This window comes from Pipra filicauda, unplaced genomic scaffold (genome assembly GCF_003945595.2).
Source record: "Pipra filicauda isolate LSUMZ 115617 unplaced genomic scaffold, ASM394559v2 scaffold225_size1262401_pilon, whole genome shotgun sequence".
NCBI classification, from domain to species: Eukaryota; Metazoa; Chordata; class Aves; order Passeriformes; family Pipridae; genus Pipra; species Pipra filicauda.
In genome coordinates, this window is record NW_024104338.1 from 201,260 (window position 1) to 220,893 (window position 19,634).

General features: G+C 37.7%; 1 non-coding gene across 1 annotated transcript; it reads right to left on the reverse strand.

The window, feature by feature from the left end:
- Positions 1-300: 300 nt before the first annotated feature.
- Positions 301-408, reverse strand: LOC113992885. The gene has a single exon (XR_003542395.1). It is a non-coding gene; the product is annotated as a U6 spliceosomal RNA (small nuclear RNA).
- Between the last annotated feature and the right edge of the window lie 19,226 nt (positions 409-19,634).

Genomic DNA, 19,634 nt, shown 5'->3' on the forward strand with positions numbered 1-19,634 from the left:
TGGCCAACCCCCATCTTGCTACAGCCGCCTTTCAGTAGTTGTAGAGGGTGATAAGGTCTCCCTTGAGCCTCCTTTTCTTCAGGCTAAACAACCCCAACTCCTTCAGCCGCTCCTCATAGGACTTACTCTAGAACCTTCGCCAGCTCTGTTGCCCTTCTCTGGACTTGCTCCAGCACTTCATGTCCTTCTTGTAGTGAGGGGCCCAAAACTGGACACAGAACTCAAGGTGCAGCCTCACCACTGTCCAGTACAGAGGGACAATCACTCTCCTAGTCCTGCTGGGTACATTGCTGGCTCAAAAAAATTTTGTAACACTTCATGAATCTGTGTGTCATCCTTGTGCAGGGGCCATGCTAATCTTCTCTGTATCATTCCAATTTTAGTATGTGTGCTGCCCAAGTGAAATATAAAATATTATCATGACTTTCACTGTCATGGAGAGCTTAAGCATGGAGATACTGGCCATTGCAAATAACTATTAAGTAGGATTGCTACATACCCATTTGCAACATGTTCCTATGTTCTTTTAGTGATTCCAGTTCTTTTTCCTTGGGAAATACCAAATACTGTTTGAACAGGCAAAGAAACACAAAATTAATCAAAGATTATCAGACCTACAAGGACATTTGAGTTTTGCCAAGAGATTAGAGATCAGCTCTACTTTTTCCCCAGTAGATCTTCAACCAAGAAGGAAAGCCCAGCCAGGCAGTGTGGGGTGATTCATGGTATCTGAAGCCAGAAAGGACCACTAGTACCATTTAATCTCTAGCCACAGGATCCACATTATTTGTTTCTCCTTGAAAGGTCCTTAGAGAGAGAAATGCTGATGCCCCAGTGGTGGCTGCCAGCCCTCTTACCCGCTCCAGCTGTTGCAGGGTGAAGAGTTAAGGGCGGCTGTGGGAATAGAGATAGTTGTGAGTAGCCATGGTCAGGCATCTGCAGGATGGGTAAGGGGTGGGCTGACACCAGGAGCTGCATTTCAGCACTGCCCACTTCCTCACCTCGCTACCCCTCTCTGACCTCCTCTCCCCACAGCTGCCCTGGCCCCTCAAATTTCCCTGTAGGATACAAATAATCAACTCACCCCTATTCTTCTTCACTCATTTCTCCAGAGCTTACTCTGGCACCACTCTCATACCCATACAACCTTACTTCATTTTGCCTAACATCAAAGATTAGGTTTCTCCTCTGCATCCATTTCGGGTGAGTTTTTCATGCTTCCAAAGATGCACAGGTCATTTCTTCTGGGGGCATGGGCTGGCATCTCCACTCTGCAACGTTTGGCTGCCTGTTCACAGCATTTCAATGCGTTCAAACTCCTGCACTGAATTCAGGTCACCTATCCAGGTGATTCAGCACAGTCTGTAACAGCTGACTCCTGATTGCATCAACTTTGTGTCCCCTGCAAACTACACCCAGTGTTCAGATTATTTTCAAACAAGGGTTTAAAATGGTTTAGGACCAAGAGTCCTTCAGTGTCTTGTTAGTAATGGCCCAGATAATTAATACCTTTCCATTAATGTATACATTTTGAGTGCTCCGTTAATTACATGTAATGCAGGATTTTAAAACAAAATGTCATGTGTAGTATGTCAAATGCCTTAGTGAAATTTAATTACACCATAGCAACACAGCTACCTTCGTCAACCAGACCTATAATCTTGTAAGAAAACCTTCAAGAAGATAATTTGACAAGAACTACTTTCTCTGAAACTACATTGAATAATATAGCTTTATTTTTAATATGTAATTCCCTGTTGATAGAGTGCTGAATTTGTCTGGCTTCCTTTTTTTTTCCCCTAAGATTAGTATCAGAATAACTGATATATCATTTCCTGGGCCATTTTCTTTAAATACTATAACTGCTTTGGCAAGTCAGCAATTCTTTGAGATATCCTTTCTTTCCCAAGATTTGATAATGAAAACTAACTCTAGTGGTCCAGAGAGCTTCTTGACTAATTTTTTTAAACTTCTCAGGTGAGAAAACATAAGGGTTTCAACATTTGAAATATTTTACTTTAGCAGAAGATACTAACTATTCAGATGGGCTGTTAGGTTTAATTCCCTGTAGTCTTTTATTCCAGTTACTGATACTTTTTTTTTTAAAATAAATCTGCTGGCCAATATTGCTGTTAATTTATTTCTGAAAGGAAGAAGTGCAGACACCAAGATGCCAGTGGGACCTCAAGGCTGATACTCGTCTTGTTCTGACCTAAGGGTACGAGTGCTGGTTCATCTCATGCAGAACCCATTAGGTAGCTGTATGCTTTATCTTTGGTAAGCCTGCAGGGAGTGGTTTATTGATAAGAATGATGAATTTGCATGTATGCCAGCCCCTTTCACTAGAAATATTTTGCTGTCTACCTTTTCCTCATGATTCTGACCTGTCATGACACTTAGCAAATCACATTGTACCAAGAAATTTCTCTTTTCCTTTCTAACAGTGCTGTAACTTCATGCAATTTGAGAAGTCTTGAGGCCTAACAAGAACTGTGGATCTTCCCACAGCGAGGTTTGTCTGTTGGGTGATACACCTGGAAAAAATACTGCCTGTGGTAAGCATCAAAGTACTTCTGGAGAATTGTCTGCCCTAGACAATCCCACAGCTTTTCTTGTATCTGATGGTTTACTGAGCATGACAACAGGTGTGGGTGACTTGTTGCTTTGTAGTTTCTGTTTGTTTGTTTGTTTGTTTGTTTTCATCTGAGATTTTTACATTCTTGAAAGATGTTTTTGTCCTTCTGGTCCTTGAAAATTCTTGAAAATGTGCAACCTAGAGCTTGAAAACCTAGAGGCAAACATAGAAGTTGAGATCTCATTCTTTGCCAAATCTAATTATGATACAAACCTGGTGACTTTTTGGGACTTACCATCTTCAGATTTCAGGTCTGGCACAGCTGAAAAGTTCTAAACAATGAATGCAGGATTATTTCAGACCAACTATTCCCAGAAAACTATTAATAGATGTCTGGGAAAAACTGAGGCTGTGTTGGTTTTTTTCTTTCCATCACCAGCCCCAGTCAGAGGTAAGGTACTGTGCTGTACAGATCTGTGGAGTAAACTACGGTAATAAGAGTTAGAATAATGGTATGCAGATAATTAGGCATTACTTATAAGGAAAGATCTAGCAATAAGATCATAAATGTAATAACTTTATTTGCAGAATTATGAATATCAGCATGAAGCCATTATTTACAGATGAACTGGAATGACAGAATCAAAAAATTTGCTCTGTTATTATTATTGAAATGGTAAACTGTTCAGTGTGTTTCATTTTGTCTTTGATGGAGATGATTTTAAACTGATATTCATTATTTCCATTTTTTTGTTTTAACATACCTTGTTGTTAGGAAGGATGCTTAAGCTGTCCTTAATTACAGTAACATGTCCAATAAAATCCAGGCATTGGTACCTAGACATCTACTCATTGCTCTTCAGTGCATACCACCCCTACAAAAACACAGTGTAAAAAACCAAATAAAATCGTGGAACAATCATGTTAAAAAGTGAGTTCATTAACCTCTACAATGAGCACCATTTGGAACAAACGTAGCTTCACTTCCCTCTATCAGTGTTGTCTACAATGCATGGTGCAGTTGTTTTCTTTGTTTAATCATGTCTTTGACCACAGTTCAAAAGTCAATATTCTGCTGTCAGACGTAGGCTTGCATGTGAGGGATAGGTAGGGAACTCAACTAGGAAGCTTTGTGAATAGGGAATTGAATTTGCATCTAATTCACTAAGCACACATGTTTACATGACCTTTAAGGAAGGGAATTAAAGCAATTTGATCATGAGCTCTAGGCAATCTGACATACTGAGGCGATTGAATCAAGGGGCTCAGGTACTTCTTACACGAGAGCTGAACTCAAAGAGAATTATTTTACTTTAAACATAATTTCATATCAAATTCATAGCTGTGTTAGCACTATGAAATTAATGTAGAAGCACTGCAAATGACTGCCAGAAGCTGCTAGGGTAGCAACAAACACTCTAAGGCTCTCAGTTCATCTGGGTGCCTTCTTGCTACCAAGCTGAGCAGGAAGGGTATTGTGGTGATTTAGTGTCAGAAGGTGGCAACAATTAGATTTTTTTATCACCAAAATACCCACTACCATTGGAAAAGACAGACTATACCATGAACAGAAATACAAACCACTTCTTAATGGTATCCTTACCCAGCGATATTTGGGCAAATATCTATGTTTACTGAGGTAAAATGTATTAAAACATGAAATTCTCAGAGGAGCACAAAGATTTGGTTAAAGTACATAGGCACATTTAATTTTTAGACTCCTTTAATGCTAAACTTTCATTGGAATTCCAGTATGCAAAGCACAGTTTTGATTATATGACCTGCCTCATTCTAAGAGCCAAGCATCTCTTGCTCTGTGCAAGCACTACATGCCTCCACAGATTTAGAGCACTGGATTTTGAAATATATAGACAAAATGAACACTTCTCAAAAGGGAGAAAGATACTAGAGTTCTTATTTACTCTCCAAATATTCAACAGCACACTTTCCAGGAGCCTGTCAAAACTTTGTCTCTCCTCTGCCCAGGATGTATATCTCAGTATGCCTTACATTTCCAAGCAGGATAATACATGCTTACCAGGGGGAAAAGGAGAGTGGTAAAAACGGAGTGTCTACAAAGTCTCTGCCAGAAAGTCATGAGCTTATTCTGCCTGTGTTTCAAACTGACAAGGAACTTTGTGTGTGTGTGTGTGTGACTCTGGACAGTGTGGTGCTAAACTCACTTAATAGACCCTGTCCATTGCCTTTTTGGATGACTCACTAACACAGCTGATCAGTCCTGTTTGACTTGGGAGTACAGGCAGAACTGCTCACAGTTGCCTGCAAAAGCAGTTGACAAGTCATGTGGGGGCTCTGTGGGGCAGACTGCCATTGGTATTAGGATTACCTATGTCATGTCTGTGATAACTGTATGGTTAACAAGTAAATATTCCCAACCCAAATCCATTGAGATTTCACAGGATAAAAAGCAGAGAGGAGTAGAACAGGAATGCAAGGTTTCCTCTCCTTTTAATGGCTCATTAATACTGGTTATAACTGTTTAATGGCCGATTACATCTTCATCCTGTACAAGGCCCCCAAACATGTGTGTCAACATGTTCCTCTTGTTCCATAGGTTACCTGATTTACCAACCTGGTTCCATAATCCAAAGGAAGCCCCACAAAGGTGACCTCCCTCAGCGCCACTCCCGAGACTTTCCTAGCTGTCCTTCATTAGATAGCAAGTTTCTTTCAGTACAGCATACCAACCCCAGTTCAAAGAATAGGCTTTCTGGTTCTCTATCAGGAAAAATAAGGGGCATTTGAGACAGTGAATAGTGATATCAGAAAGATATTTATTGATGGTAATAACATCTGGGTTGTGGACTATTTTTAGAGAATCTTTTCTAATTCATTTGCACACCAGATGAAAAGTTCTTTTTTTATTTTCAGTTTTCTGAACCACATTATGTATAAAATTTTCTGAAAGCATTAGTTATTTACTTAATACTTATAATCCTGTTAATTATAGTTACATACGATTTTCTATGATTGAATACGAATTTTACAGGTTATAATAACACAGAAGAAAAAGTAGTTTGCAGAAATGTTGAATGCATACGTAGTGCTCAGTTTTGATGAAGTTGAACACAGACTACGGACTGATTATGTCTCTATTATGCTTAGTAGATTGGGGAAATCAAATGGTCCTAGCATCTGGGTTTTCAGACAGTCTAAGTAACACAGATGTCACTACCAGACTGTATACAGCCCTGTAGTGAAAGAGCACAGTGGAAAGATACTGCAGACATCCCATTTCTCCATTATGTTCCCACTCTGCATCTCAGCTGAAAGGTCCGAAAAGCATCTAACACCCCTTTAGTTCTCAATAATGGAAATTTATGGTTTATGATTAAAGTACGTGTCAGTTTTTCCGTGATATTTTTAAATGGAAAATGTTGATGTTTCTGTTGGAAAAACAAGTTCATTTTGGTATCAAAGGAGGTGTGCTCTAGCTTAAGAGTTAAGCCAGAAGAGAAGAATGGAAATGTGAAGATCTCAGTCAGTATTCCAACTGCTTTTCAGAATCCAAACTTTTAGATTCTAGTTAAAAATTTGAGATTTTCCAATGATGATTTTAATGGTTCTTCTTCTTCTTTACATTTACCGCATTTTTTTGTGAAAATATATAACACTATACAAAACACTTGCATGTCAGTACTTCTCTGAATCTCTGATCATTTATATCTGCTAATTTCTGCAATAAGAGCCCCTGACATGGCTCATGACAGTGGCAATTCAATGTAGCAGTCCTCACCTGGGACTTAAAAGAAGCTTTCTCATGTTTAAATACTTCTCTTATTAGCTAAAGTGAGGGATACTTCCCCACCAGCCACAGAGGTTAATAGGACATATGCAACATATTAGTCTATGTTTTTACATAAATGCAAAATTTATAGTGCATACAGGGGAATGTACAGGCATTATATAACATGAATGACTGGAATGAGCAGCATTATGAATAACTGAAGAGCAGATTTGATAATGTTTTGCTTTATCTTACCTTTTTTTCCCTATTAAATACATCACAGACCTGACCTTTTTAGAAAAATTTCATCATGTAAAATAATCTGAAATGGATGTTTTTACCTGGTCATAAGCACATGCTGTTTCTGTACCTGCTCAGTGGTTATTTGCTCTGGATGAATCAGTAAGCCACGCTATCAGGATCACAGCCCTTCTTAAAAGGAAATGGTGGTGTCCAAATATCTGTTACTATTGTTGCTTTGCATAAATAGTTTCTTTTACAACTCTTCAGTGTTCAGGAACCTTACCAAGTTGTTCCTTTCCCAGATGGTTTATTCAACACTCTGATCCTGCAGGAAATGGACAAGTCTACATCTCTGCCCTGTATCTCAGTCTGCTTAGCAGGGGAACAGAAAATCACACATTCACTCTCCTCCTATTCTTTGTCTGACAGACCACATGTACATTACTCAACCCCAATCCTCAGTCTTCCCAAGACCTTTATTAGATAGCCAGAATCCTGACTATCCTTCCAGAGGAGGAAGAATGGAAGTTTCCCAACTTCTGTCACCCTGAAACTTGGCTCATTCTTTTCCTGTCCACTTATATCCCCACAGTCATAGGGATTTTTATCTCTAACTTTTAGGGCTCGCAGATGTGCCCGACTTTACTAGAAGGGAAGTTCCTCTACGACTGTGCCCCTCGCAAAGACAAGATATCTTCTCTATCACATCTGGGAAGAGCCATGCTTTCTAAACAGTAGCTAACTTCTTGTAAGCAGTCACTGAATACCGAGACATGAGTTGTCCCTGTCAGTTTCCCACTCAGTAAATATGCGATCAAGGGTCTTTAACATTTCCATCTCCTACTTTGTTGGATTTTCATTTATGGTGTAGCAAACATTGGCAGAACTCCCAAGCAAGTTTCCAATCACTTGAATTGAGCCTTTTCTTAGTCTGATTTACTGGAAGGTCTGATGCAGATTGTTCAGTCTTTTCCCTCAAGCTATTTCATCTTGGATAACCACTCTACGTTTCTCTGATTCGATGACGATAAGACTCAATCCATCTATCAAGTTGAGTCAGCAGACTAGGTCTGCTCACACCCCTTTCCCCACACACATACACAGTATCAACATGCCAACAAGCTGCATGTTGAACATATGTGCAGAACAGCTATGATAAGTTAGAACAATCGTTAACTTATTCACAGTGCAATTCCAGTACATCTTGTACATGAGTTTCCAAAATTATTTTAATAACAATCATCTTTGACTACACAGTTGAAGATAGTTGGATCTCTTCCTGAAGGCACGTTCCCACAGTAATATACATGGCACATCCATTACAGACAGTGCTGTTAGTTCTCATTAGCTAGGACAAACAAGGCAGTGAGTCACAATCTCCTTGCATAAAGAATCCCATTGTTTTAAACTGATAAACCAGAGATTCTGCTCTGTGCTGGTGTAAACCTGACATTGATTAAGGTTTTCTGGGATGTTAGAAAGGCTGAATGGATGTGGACCTGAGGTGTCAAGGAAATCTGTCACAAAGATACAGTTTGTATTTTTTCAATAGAAGTTACTTAGCTTCTCTCATTGTTGGGTGAACCTATTTTATCTGCTGCAAGTATTTTTCCAAACTCCTCTAAGGAAACTAAGCTTAAACTAAATAGATTGTACCAAATGTTTCTAAAGCTTGCCAGGTAAAATAAGTTGTGTGTTTATACACTTTTGACTTAATAGCCTATTTCTGGTAGGTGGCATTTTTTCCCAAGTATGCTGAAGTGTATCTGATTTACACTACTATGAGAAAGTATTCTTCCTCTTATGCTTTGGCTCTTGATTTGTTGTTAGGTTTTGTAAAATCTTAGCTCTAATGGTGAAAGCCAAACACAGAAATATTTTTACCTGCACTTTGCCAGTAACATCAAAAGATGTGCTATTATCTCAACAGCAATTTGGACTGGTTATCAAATGATAATCTTGGAATAAGCGAGTATGATTTGTGAGGGTACTTATCTTTTGTGGGTGTGGTTGGCATGTATTAAAATGTTTTTTTTTTCCTGCTGGATAGCATGCCAAAGACTTCAGGCAATAAGTAATTATTCCATGTAAAATATTTATTCTCTGCCAGTCATATGTCTTTCTCAAAGATTTGACTTTGCAGCAAGCATTTAAAGCCATGTAAAAGCTTAAATATGGGGCCAGAATTAAATCTGATGTAAGCAACTACAACAGAAATATGTGTTGTGTGTGCTCAGTAGCTCTTTGTGAGTAGAGACCAGTTGTAATTCCTTCCTGCCTTTATTCAGAATTTTAGGATTAGATTATTCAATATTGGGCACTCAGTTTCTGTTCCAGACATTCAATTTCTGTGACCAAGCTAGGAACTCACTAAGGTGAAGATTTTTATATTTTAGAGATACAAAATGAAACTTCTTCTCCTTTTTATTCCATTACATGTTGTAGGTTATTCCCCTACAGAAAATGTTTTCTGTGCTTGAAGTGAAAGCTCCAGAATACATGCACAATATAAAATCACATTGACCACAGCAGTTCCTAAAAGATGCTCTGCTTCTGAACTATAACTGTGGCCCAGAGCTCTTCTGCAGCCCATTCTACGCAGGAGTATGCACCATGCCCCATCAGGTACTGGAAAGGCTAAACTGAATACATTAAAATAAACTGTGCTAGTTTGAACTTGCACTAATTTATTAGACTTAGTTTCTAAAATCTAGTGCTAAGAACTGAACTCACAACCTGAGACCTACTTCTCTCTTCCAAAATCACAAAAGAGACACAACCAAAAGAGCAAATAGGGTGCGTACGGTCTGTGTTATCTGCCTTTTCAAATAAAAAAAATCTCTTCAATATTTACATGTCTTCACCATTAACACCCTCTTTTCCTGACTCTAACTTCATCACCTAGACACAGAGCTGACTTTTTTTCCTCTAATTCCTTGAGAGAGTATGCAGACAGCTGCTGCTGCATTGGTGCTTGCCTGCAGGACTGGCAGGTGGTTGTACTTCTGAGAGGTTTCAAGGCATGTCTCTCTCTCAAGAAATGTTAGAAGGCACAAACCTCTCCTCAAGTACTATAAAAAATCAAAGGAAGATGCTTCAGGAGGTGAAATAAACTTCTGAAAGAGACGAAACTGTAATGTAAACCATGGTTGCAGGAGTGGCAGACATTGCCATTCACTGTTGTATCTCTTCAGTAAGTTATTTGCAATGAGCAAGTGCATCTAAGGTCCCTTTCTATTTATTAAATTTTGCACTGGGGAGCAACTTTCTGTTAATGTTAGTGTAACTAGCTGCTTACAGGTGTTACCTCTGTCATATGCCAGTGTGGCTGGTAATTCAGACCCTTGCACATAACTTCAATATTTTTTTGTCCCCTCTGTGGTGATTATGAAGGTACTTTTACCAACAATGAAATCTCTAGATAATTAGAAGCCAATCCCTGTCCTTATTGCACAGCTAATCTCTTGCTAAACCTTTAATATGCTATTGCATTTCAGCAAAGGCTTTCTTCCAATGCTTAAAAGCACCCTGCATAAGTAATTCCCATTCATAACTATATATTGATACCATTTATTTACTAAATCCTTCTGCTTTGTAAACACAAACATTGTTTATTCTTTTAAGCTCCCAGAAATTCACTATTTCTCCAATGCAACTGTAATGAACATAAAAGTAGAAAGTGAAGTTAGCAGAACTTAGTGATGTAGAAGTATTAATGTAGTGTAAAAACACACAGCCATGGCTTATTTTCATAATTTGACAGGCAGGTATTATACTGATCATTTTTTTTAAACTGATTCTATCTTGGAGATTACACTGATATGTTAATAGCAGCTTCTGATGTTGAGTTGATAATGTCATTTATATATTGGCACAACACTGGTAGATTGACAAGTCCTTAATTCTGTGGCAAGACACAGCAAGACAGAGAGGAATAGAAGGAGTTGGAAGCCTGATGAAAGAGAGGGATGGGAGTAAATTAGATTGCATCCTTGGACTTATTATAAGGATTGTCTTTAACTTGTTGTTGATCATGCAGCATTTATGTGAATAAAAATATTTAATTCTTGAACTTACTGCTTTGAAATTAGAGAACTGAACAATTTATATCTGCTGCTAAATTGCAGACTTTCAATTTCCAACAATTTAAGCTACCCAACATATCTCTGTTTCAGATACTTTTTTGTGCATGTAAATGTAACACTACTGGACCTATTCAGAAACATGAAGGACCTCCTGGATTTGTATCTACTGGGAGGATATCCTGAATTTTTGTCAGCGTATGTGACTTAACCATGTGACTGTCACTGTTGTATAATTCTACAAGGAAATGACACGTTCACAGATCATTCTATATCTGATTTGGCCTGAAACCCTGCTGTTATCTCTCACTTCTGATCACTTGAATGTGGAAATATTTCTGGGCTCTGAACATTTTGAAAGGGATTACATATCAACACAGAAAGCAATATTCAAAGCAGAAAGTTTCAGTCTGACTTTTAAAAGTGTTTGGCAAGGGACATCCAGTGAGTTAAAAGGGCTGGAAGTTCCATACAGAAGGAACAGGGTATGCAAATATTCAATTAGCAGCAGCACGAGGGTGAGACTTTGGAAGAAACAGAACATGAGTCTAGGAGAGTTGGCAGGAATGTAGGTGACAAGGAAGTCTTATAAATCATGTCATGAAAAAAGCATGGAACGTTTGATAGCAAGGAACGAAAAACATATGAAAACAGTGCAGCACATTACCCAATTAGAAGTAAATGCATGAGAACATTTCAGGGTAATGCAGGGATCGGCTTGCTTCTAGGCAAGAGTCCAGCTCACACATTTTAGAACGGCTACTGTGGAAGCAAAGTGTGTATAGGAAAGTAGGCGTGAAGATGATTAAAATAACCAGGCCTGCTCATGATTGCATGGGATGAACACAGTGTAATTAACTTGGCTAAAAGAGTGTCTTATCCTTGTGATATATGTAAGCTGATAAGAAGCTAAACAAGTGGAGGCAGCTGAAAATTGAAGATGGAATGGAGACTTCAGAATAGCTCCAAAAAACTTGACTCATTGTGTTGCTGTAAAACGTGTCCATTTGATCTGCAGCTTTGAAAGAGCATTAGGTTTGGTCTCCATCCTGAAGCAGTTCACATCATAGTGACATTTGGGTACAAGTAGGACTTTCACAATGTAACTTTGTCGGTGCTCACAGCCAACTAAAGATTAGTTTACCACAGATTACCATGGAGTATTTGGCAAAAAAATTCCCTCAAAGAAGATTTTACAGCAGAGACATAAGCAGGATGGAGACAGTGAAACAGTAAAGTATACATGCAGATCCTACTATCTAAACAGAAATGAAAACTCAACATTGATCCAGTAATATAACTTTTAGAAAAGTTATTAGAAGCAGTTGTAAGGAAAGAAAATTTTAATTTTCCCTTCATCATCAATAATTCCAAAGTGTATTATTGTAGTTTCATTCGGCTTTTCCAAATGAAATTTTACAACATGAGGAAAAGAATTCTAGCTCTCAAGCTGACCATTAAAATTCTAAAGTAGTGAAGATTAGAAAGAATCTATAAAATAAAGAATTAAGACAATTGCCAATAGTTCAAGGAAGAGTTGAGGAAAGAACTGTTTAGGAGACCCTGAATAACTTCTGTGTTTGTCTGACTGTTCAACTACATAAAATAGTTGGTCTAAACAAAAATCAATATTTTTCTTCTAATTTCTGTCTAAAGTGACAAAAACCCACAGCCAACCCACAAGCAAAAGAACTTAAAAAAACAGAAGCATTTGTGTTACCCTGAGAAAAAGCCTTCATGTGATCTGGCATGCAAGATTTACTCTCTTCCCTTGTAGTAAACATTATTGAAGCTGGGCGTTCAAAGAAAGACAAGCAGGTTATCAACTGACCCTTCACACAATGTTCTTATCAGCTGAAGTGCTCAAAAGAAGTGTTGTGAATTCTGAAGACCTGGCTGTGGTAGCATGACCTATCTCATTCTTACCATGATTCATAGCAGTGTCTTGAATTTATCTAAACAATTCTTTAAAATAGAAACAGCCCAACCAAACATCACATTAGGTTAATAAAAATGCCTATAGAAACAGTGTATTTTGTTGTACTTTCAGTTAAAACTCCCAGGTATGAGTAATCTAAATTATAAAAGCTATTATTTTCAGAGAAAACTTCCAGTTCTTTGAATAATTACTTAACAGGTGATGGAAGAGTAAGAAGTGGGTTTGCTTCTGTACAGACATATTACATTGTACTTCCTATTTTTGTTTTTTCATTATTAGATTTTTATTTTCTAAGTGCATATTTGATGATCTTTTTTTCAGAATGCTTGTATCATCCAACACAACACTGACATGACAAGTTGAGAAAGTGAAGTATATTTCTTCTCTAGCAAGTCTGCAGTCCAAATTTTAAAGAACACTTTTATTTCATGACCCAACATAGCTGGTGCTTAGAGATTTTAAGGTTGTACATGTGAAAAACAAAACTATAGGACTATAGAATTTTGTGCTCTACACAAAATTCCTTCACTTTCTGGATTTAAAACTAAATAACAGTATCCTCTCCTAGAACTTGTACTGGTTTTGGCTGGGGTAGAGTTAACTTTCTTCACAGTGGGTAATATGGGACTGTGTTTCGGATTTGTGCTGAACACGGGGTTGATAATATAGTGATGTTTTTGTTATTGCTGAGCAGGGCTTACACAGAGCCAAGGCCTCTTCTGCTTTTTGTGCTGCCACACTGGCAAGGAAGTTCAGGTTGCATGGAAGGCTGGGAGGAGATACAACAGGGACAGGTGACCTAAAGTGACCAAAGGGATATTCCATACCATATGACATCATGCTCAGGATATAAAACTGGCGGAAAGAAGGGAAAAGGGATGATGTTTGGAGTGATGATATTTGTCTTCCTAAGTCGCCATTACATGTGATGGGGCCCTACTATCCTAGAGATGGCTGAACACCCTCCTGCCCATGGTAAGCAGTGAATGAATTCTTTGTTTTGCTTTGCTTGTGTGCATGGCTTTTGCTTTCCCTATTAAACTGGCTTTGTCTCAGTCCACGGGTTTTCCAGCTTTTACCTTTTCGATTCCACCCCGAACCTCCTGGTTGGAGAGAAAGCAAGCAGCTGCACGGTGCTTGGCTGCTGTCTAGGATTAAACCACCACAGAATGACACTGCAGAGAGTAACGGTCAAGGTAATATCTTTGTTCTGGTAACGGTAATACCAGCATTTCTCAATCATAATGAGGTGTACAAGTGAATAGATTAGAAACCAGGGAGTTCACACTACTGTCACAGACAACCACTCCAGAGTCCACTTCTCCAAGGTACCAGCACTGTCCATTTCAATAGTACTGCTCATGAGATATCCAGCATTGTCAACTACAAGGATTTTCAATGCTTGTCAAGCTTCTCAACCATGAAAATCTACTGTTAGCTCTAAAAATTAGTGTTTCTCTTTCAGAAACTTATTAATTTTAATCAAGATTGTGCATCATATCCCTTTTCATATTCTTTCTGGAATTGAACCAAGGGGAGGTCAGGAACTTTCCTTGGGCTTTGTTTCAGAATTTTTATGGCAGCTACTGAATTACTTGGAGCTTTAAAGGAGTCAGTTTTCCAAAGTTGAGAACAAATAAAGCCAAACCTATGGGGAGAAAGAATTTAAATAGAAAAGTATGAATAATTAGGAACTGTTTAAGAATATTTTACTGGATGTCCAAAAGCCACAATCAATAAAGGACAACTGCTCTGGTAATAAGCCAACTTGGCTTACAAAGGAAATGAAAGCCATTCTTAAAAATACCCATGTATACAACATTTGTATGTTTCTGTGTGTGTATATGCACATAAACTGATCAATATATATACAGATTAAAATGGGTGAAAGGAATTGTGTAGGCAATTGATAATGAAAGCAGAAGGACTAATATGAAGTGAGTACCCAGAAAAGTTAAAATACAGTTAGACGTGCTTTATAATACGCAAGTAACACTTCTCTGTGTTGAACAGAAATTGCATAAAACTGCAACATAGAGATGGGAATGATATAATACTATATATTTTCATTGGCTCACTTAACTGAGTACAAATTAAAAAATATGGGGTTTCATACATTCAAAAATATAAAAACATTCATTTTGGAATAAAGAACATAGATGCAAGAGCATCCTCCTTTTGGGGACAGTATAGAGCCTAAAGCAGAAGAATCTATTTCTCGCTTTGACAGTGACCTCTTTTATAATAAAATTATTAATTATAATAAAGCAAAGTACTTCCTTTCCCTTATACTGCTACATTATCAGGCATTATTGCAGTTTGAAACGTGTCCAATGCTGGTACTCATAACTTTAAAAATGTATTTATACATTGGAAAATGTTCTAAAAAGATCTATAGGACAGATTAAAGGACTGGAAAATGGGACACAACACAAAAAACCCAGAGTTTTCTTTCTTTAGTGGAAAAGTGAAGTGGTTAATGGACAGCAAATATATATATTTGTAGTCATAGTTGTAAACACTTGATGGGTAAACTTGTTTATACCTGGTTTCTATTTTATCTGCTCTTCCCCTTTCTTCAAAGAAATACAGTATATCATAATAAGAATATTACACACTGAGTCAAATACAGAAGTCAGGCTGCAGACAAGTTTCTTCCAGCTTTAATCTGTGACTTCAACATGACTTTTGCAGGGACTTGAGAGATTTGCTGGGGCTTGAGGGATTTGCTGGGGCTAGCATCTGATTGAAAGCACTCGAAACCTAGTCAATTTTTACAACCATTCAACCAAATAGGAATTCCAACCAGACATATTAGTGTAGGTGTTCCTGTTTAGAAGAATAACTGACCTGGTACGATACAAAAAGTGGATTAGTTCTCCAAAATATCTTCAGTATCAGAACCAGAATGCAACACTCTCTGCCCTTTTGAGTGTGACAACAAGAAAACCAGATAGAGCCACAGCCATTGCATTCGGACCTCCCTGAGTCTTTCCCAACACCCCAGAGCCAGCAGTCAGGGGCTGAGAACCTACCTGGTACTAACCTACAATTCAGTTGTCATGAAATTCAAGAGGATGATTGACCTGTAAGCTAACAGAATTTAGAAACAATACTTCTGACAAGCAGTCTTCCAGGCAAACTGATAAGTATTTGGGGAGTGAGCTGTCAAGAAACTAAGCTGTTTAAAAAGTTTCCAACCAAAACCTATGTAGGATTAGAAATTTGTTGAAGGCAACAGATTTTGACAAACTAACATTTTCTAATGGAAAAGATTTTCCTAAGGAGTTTTTCCATCTTTCTCTAATATTGTAATAAATCAACATTTACATATTTCTCATATATACTCTGCAATGATTTTTCAACAAGAAGAACTTCCCCCATGACATTCTGATCCAAATCAGGTATTCTTTATCAGATACAACTAAAACTACTGAGACAATTCTTCTGGTCCACCTCTTTCACCCATGCTCTTCCTCATGATCATTTAGATGTCTGACTAGAACTTAATTAATTCTATAGCAGCTTACTCCCAACTACATTATTTTCTGGAAGTCCAAAAACTTTCTCCATCATATGATAGATTCATAACTTCAAGATTATATGGTATGACAATTCTAGTATCAATATTTTAATGAAACTGAGCAATGACGAGAGATTTTTTTTGGCTACCTTTCAATTAATTTAGTTTTCTTAAAATAAAAATCAAAAGATTTACCTTTAAAAATCTATTTTTAATATTAAAATTGTATTGAAGTAAAGAGTATTTCACTTGAATTGTCACATTATTTGTGGTACCTACATAGTTTGACGTATTTTCTTCCTTTTTCATCACTCAATGTAAATCCAAAAGATAATTCGCTGAGATCATACCTTCTAATAATCTTCCATTATTTATTACCTAGGATTGCCTTTTTGATGAATTAGTCTATAACCTGCATCCCTCAAATACACTTGCAATTCAGGTTATAGTGGTTAAAATTTCTCTTGGAAGATTAGGCTTGTCCAGGAGATTCTAGAAGAAGGGAGAAGATTTAATGCTAGAGCATATACTTTTTGGGCAAACTGCTAGATAATGTTAATTGTGAATCTATGCTGGAGTCTGAAGGAAAATTAAATAACTTATGGAAAACCAGAAGGAAGTTGGACAAGTTTTGGCAGAGAATATTTAAGTGTCTTTCTTTGTTCGCTTGTGAAAAGTTCAATATTTGAAAAAATGGAAATAAAACTATTAATTCTATTTCTACTAATTGAAAATATTGCAAAGTGTCTAGCATATACATTGAATCATAACAGTTTAAAAGTGTCTTAACCCAAGTAGAAATATATTTGATACTGCCAGTAGCTTACTTAGTCATACAACATAAGAAAAAGTGAAGTTCAGATAAAAAGACATTTATCTCGTTTCTTGAAGGTAATATCCATTATCCCATGAACTAGTCTTTGAAGTCAAGGGTGGCATCCTCCTTAACTGGACTGCTGAGATCTAGAGAATGAGGCAATACTGACAGTGAATTACTGGAACAAACTCTTTGGTATTTTCAGTATTTCCCCCCTCCTATTATGATATATTCCAACAAGGCAAATACCTCCCTACAAACAGTATTGTTATAAAACTTAGTGTTAGGTAGATCGTTATCCTAGATCTCACTCTATCATGGACTGTCTAAGCAGGGAAGAGTTATTTCTCCAAGGAGGCAAGTTATGTGGATTCCGGTGAAGTTAATCAATCTTCATCAAAGGGCTATATCTTCCAGAAACTGGCTAAACCCAAACCTATTCAGAAACAGATGGCTTGGAATGAGAGTATTAAGTATTTTTTTATTCTCATGATAACATTTGGAACGAGTGCTCAGGAATAGGTGATGAAGTTATACATGAATGAGGCGAATTGTTATCGTATCGTGTAGCACACAAAATTGGAGCATTAGGCTGGAGGCTGAGCAATCACATAGGCTTGTTCAGGCTCCTGTCTTCAGTAGTTACATTTCATTCGTGCCAGATGAATGACATATTACATGATCAGTTATGAAAAGTACCACCCAAGGACCTCGAGCGGATGCAAACCTGTTCACGGACTGTATGATGTAAAAGGTACTTGTACCTCTTCTGTGAAAAAGAAGCAGGAAGACACTTAATGGCACTGGACAAAGAAGATGTCACATGAAAACTGGTGATGGCTAAGGCATGTTTCTGGGAATATATCACAGGTAAAGATCATAGGCATTACCTGGAAATAGAGAGTGCTATGGGCAAGTGTTCACGCTCTTTCCATTTCTGTTAATACCAGTGAAATTGGGGTGCATGCATCTTCCCCAACTGAAAATGATCTCACCAAAGAAGTGTTTAACCCCATCATTAAGCTTCTTTTCATGACATATAATTATTTTTATTAACAGTAATATTTTTGCAGTAATATTCTGCTTTTTCATACTTCCCACAGCATCCTTCCCCAGCTTTGCGAATTCCATGAGCTCAACAAAATCAAGGGTATTCAGTACATCTGCCTTTCCCATGGCAGCTAAAGAGGGATATAACTTCTCTTCCACTATGGTACAATTCACTTCATTATTTCATGTCTTTCAGGTTGGAAAAAGTAACTCAGGAAAATAAGGCTGCCTTAAGTAACCAGACTCCAGATGTCTAGCACCTACATCCATGCAAGATCATAACCTATACAAGTGCCAAAAGCAGTCAGCAAAAACATCACAAACTGAGTTTGATGCAGAGCTATGCCAGATCTGACAACTGTAAAACCACAAGTAGTATATAACCTTATCAGCAGTGAAGCATTCAGTAGAGTCTACATCATCAAGAGCTAGCTGAATGCAGCTTTAGAAAGAAGTCAAATATTTTAGAAAATTTGAATTTTTCATAATTTCCCCTTCCTTATTTGCCGTTGATATTTCTTTGTTTAGTGTGCCTTTTCCTCAGAGTATCTGCATTCACTGAGAGTCTTGTGCAACTCCCCGTAATCCTCGGAAATGTGACATCATAACTCCCTTAGTAGTTATGATTAGCTCTGTTCATACAATTTATCCCCTAATGTGACAGGTAGAGAAGGCTGAGAGAAGAAACCTGCAGGATTTAACACTAATCTGATCAACACTGACTGTCCTATCTCGCAAAAGGAATAAGGTGTTGCTGCAGAAAAAAGTCCTGGGCAGGATGCAGGGTTTCTCTGCCCATGGTACTCATCCATTGGTTGTATTTCTGCCATGTTGACTGCCAGTGAGTCTTTTTATAATACTGTCCTTTTCAAAACAAAATTATGAAACAAGATTTTGCTGCTATTGCCATTCCTTTTCTTCACATTGCCTTAAGTTCCTGAGTTCCTTAGGAAAAGCACTGGATGCAGAAGTGCTGATGACAAACTGTCATTAGTATTTCAGTCCTCTTAATTATTCTTCTACTGTAGTCAGGATAAAACCACCCAAACCAAAACAAATAGGGTTTGCCAGAACAGGTGGACAGTACTTCCCCAGTTACAACATATTTAAGACTCAACATACACTAAAATGCAAGCAGTACAAGAGCAAAGCTTTACTAATTATTGAAGAATAGACAAAGTAACTCTCAAGTGGATGGATTGTCCTGTATGTGAAACATCAAGATTTGTTTTGTAAAAAAACTATTTTGTAACAGACATGTCTATGTTAACACTGCTAGAAACATCTAGAAACACTTTGAAAGAGATTGGGTCGTTTCTTACAGATAAAACTGAACTGGTACCTCTACCCTCCCATTTACAAATCCCTCATTTTTTGATTCTCATTTGTGCCTTGAGACTTAATGAATCAATGCGGATCTCAGGGGCAGTTAGAATCAAAAGCAATTTTACATCCCCTCATTATGAAATACAAAAATCAGTTTCCCCTGTATTCCCAACAGTGAACTAGAGAAGCACATCGAATAATCAGATATAATCCAAACATGGGTAGATGCAGACCTTGTCTAAAGGAAAAGAGAAGGGAAGAAGAACTCCGTAGTTGCCAATGTCCCTCGCAAAGTTGATCTTTACTATATCTAACACTGAGGAAATGAGCA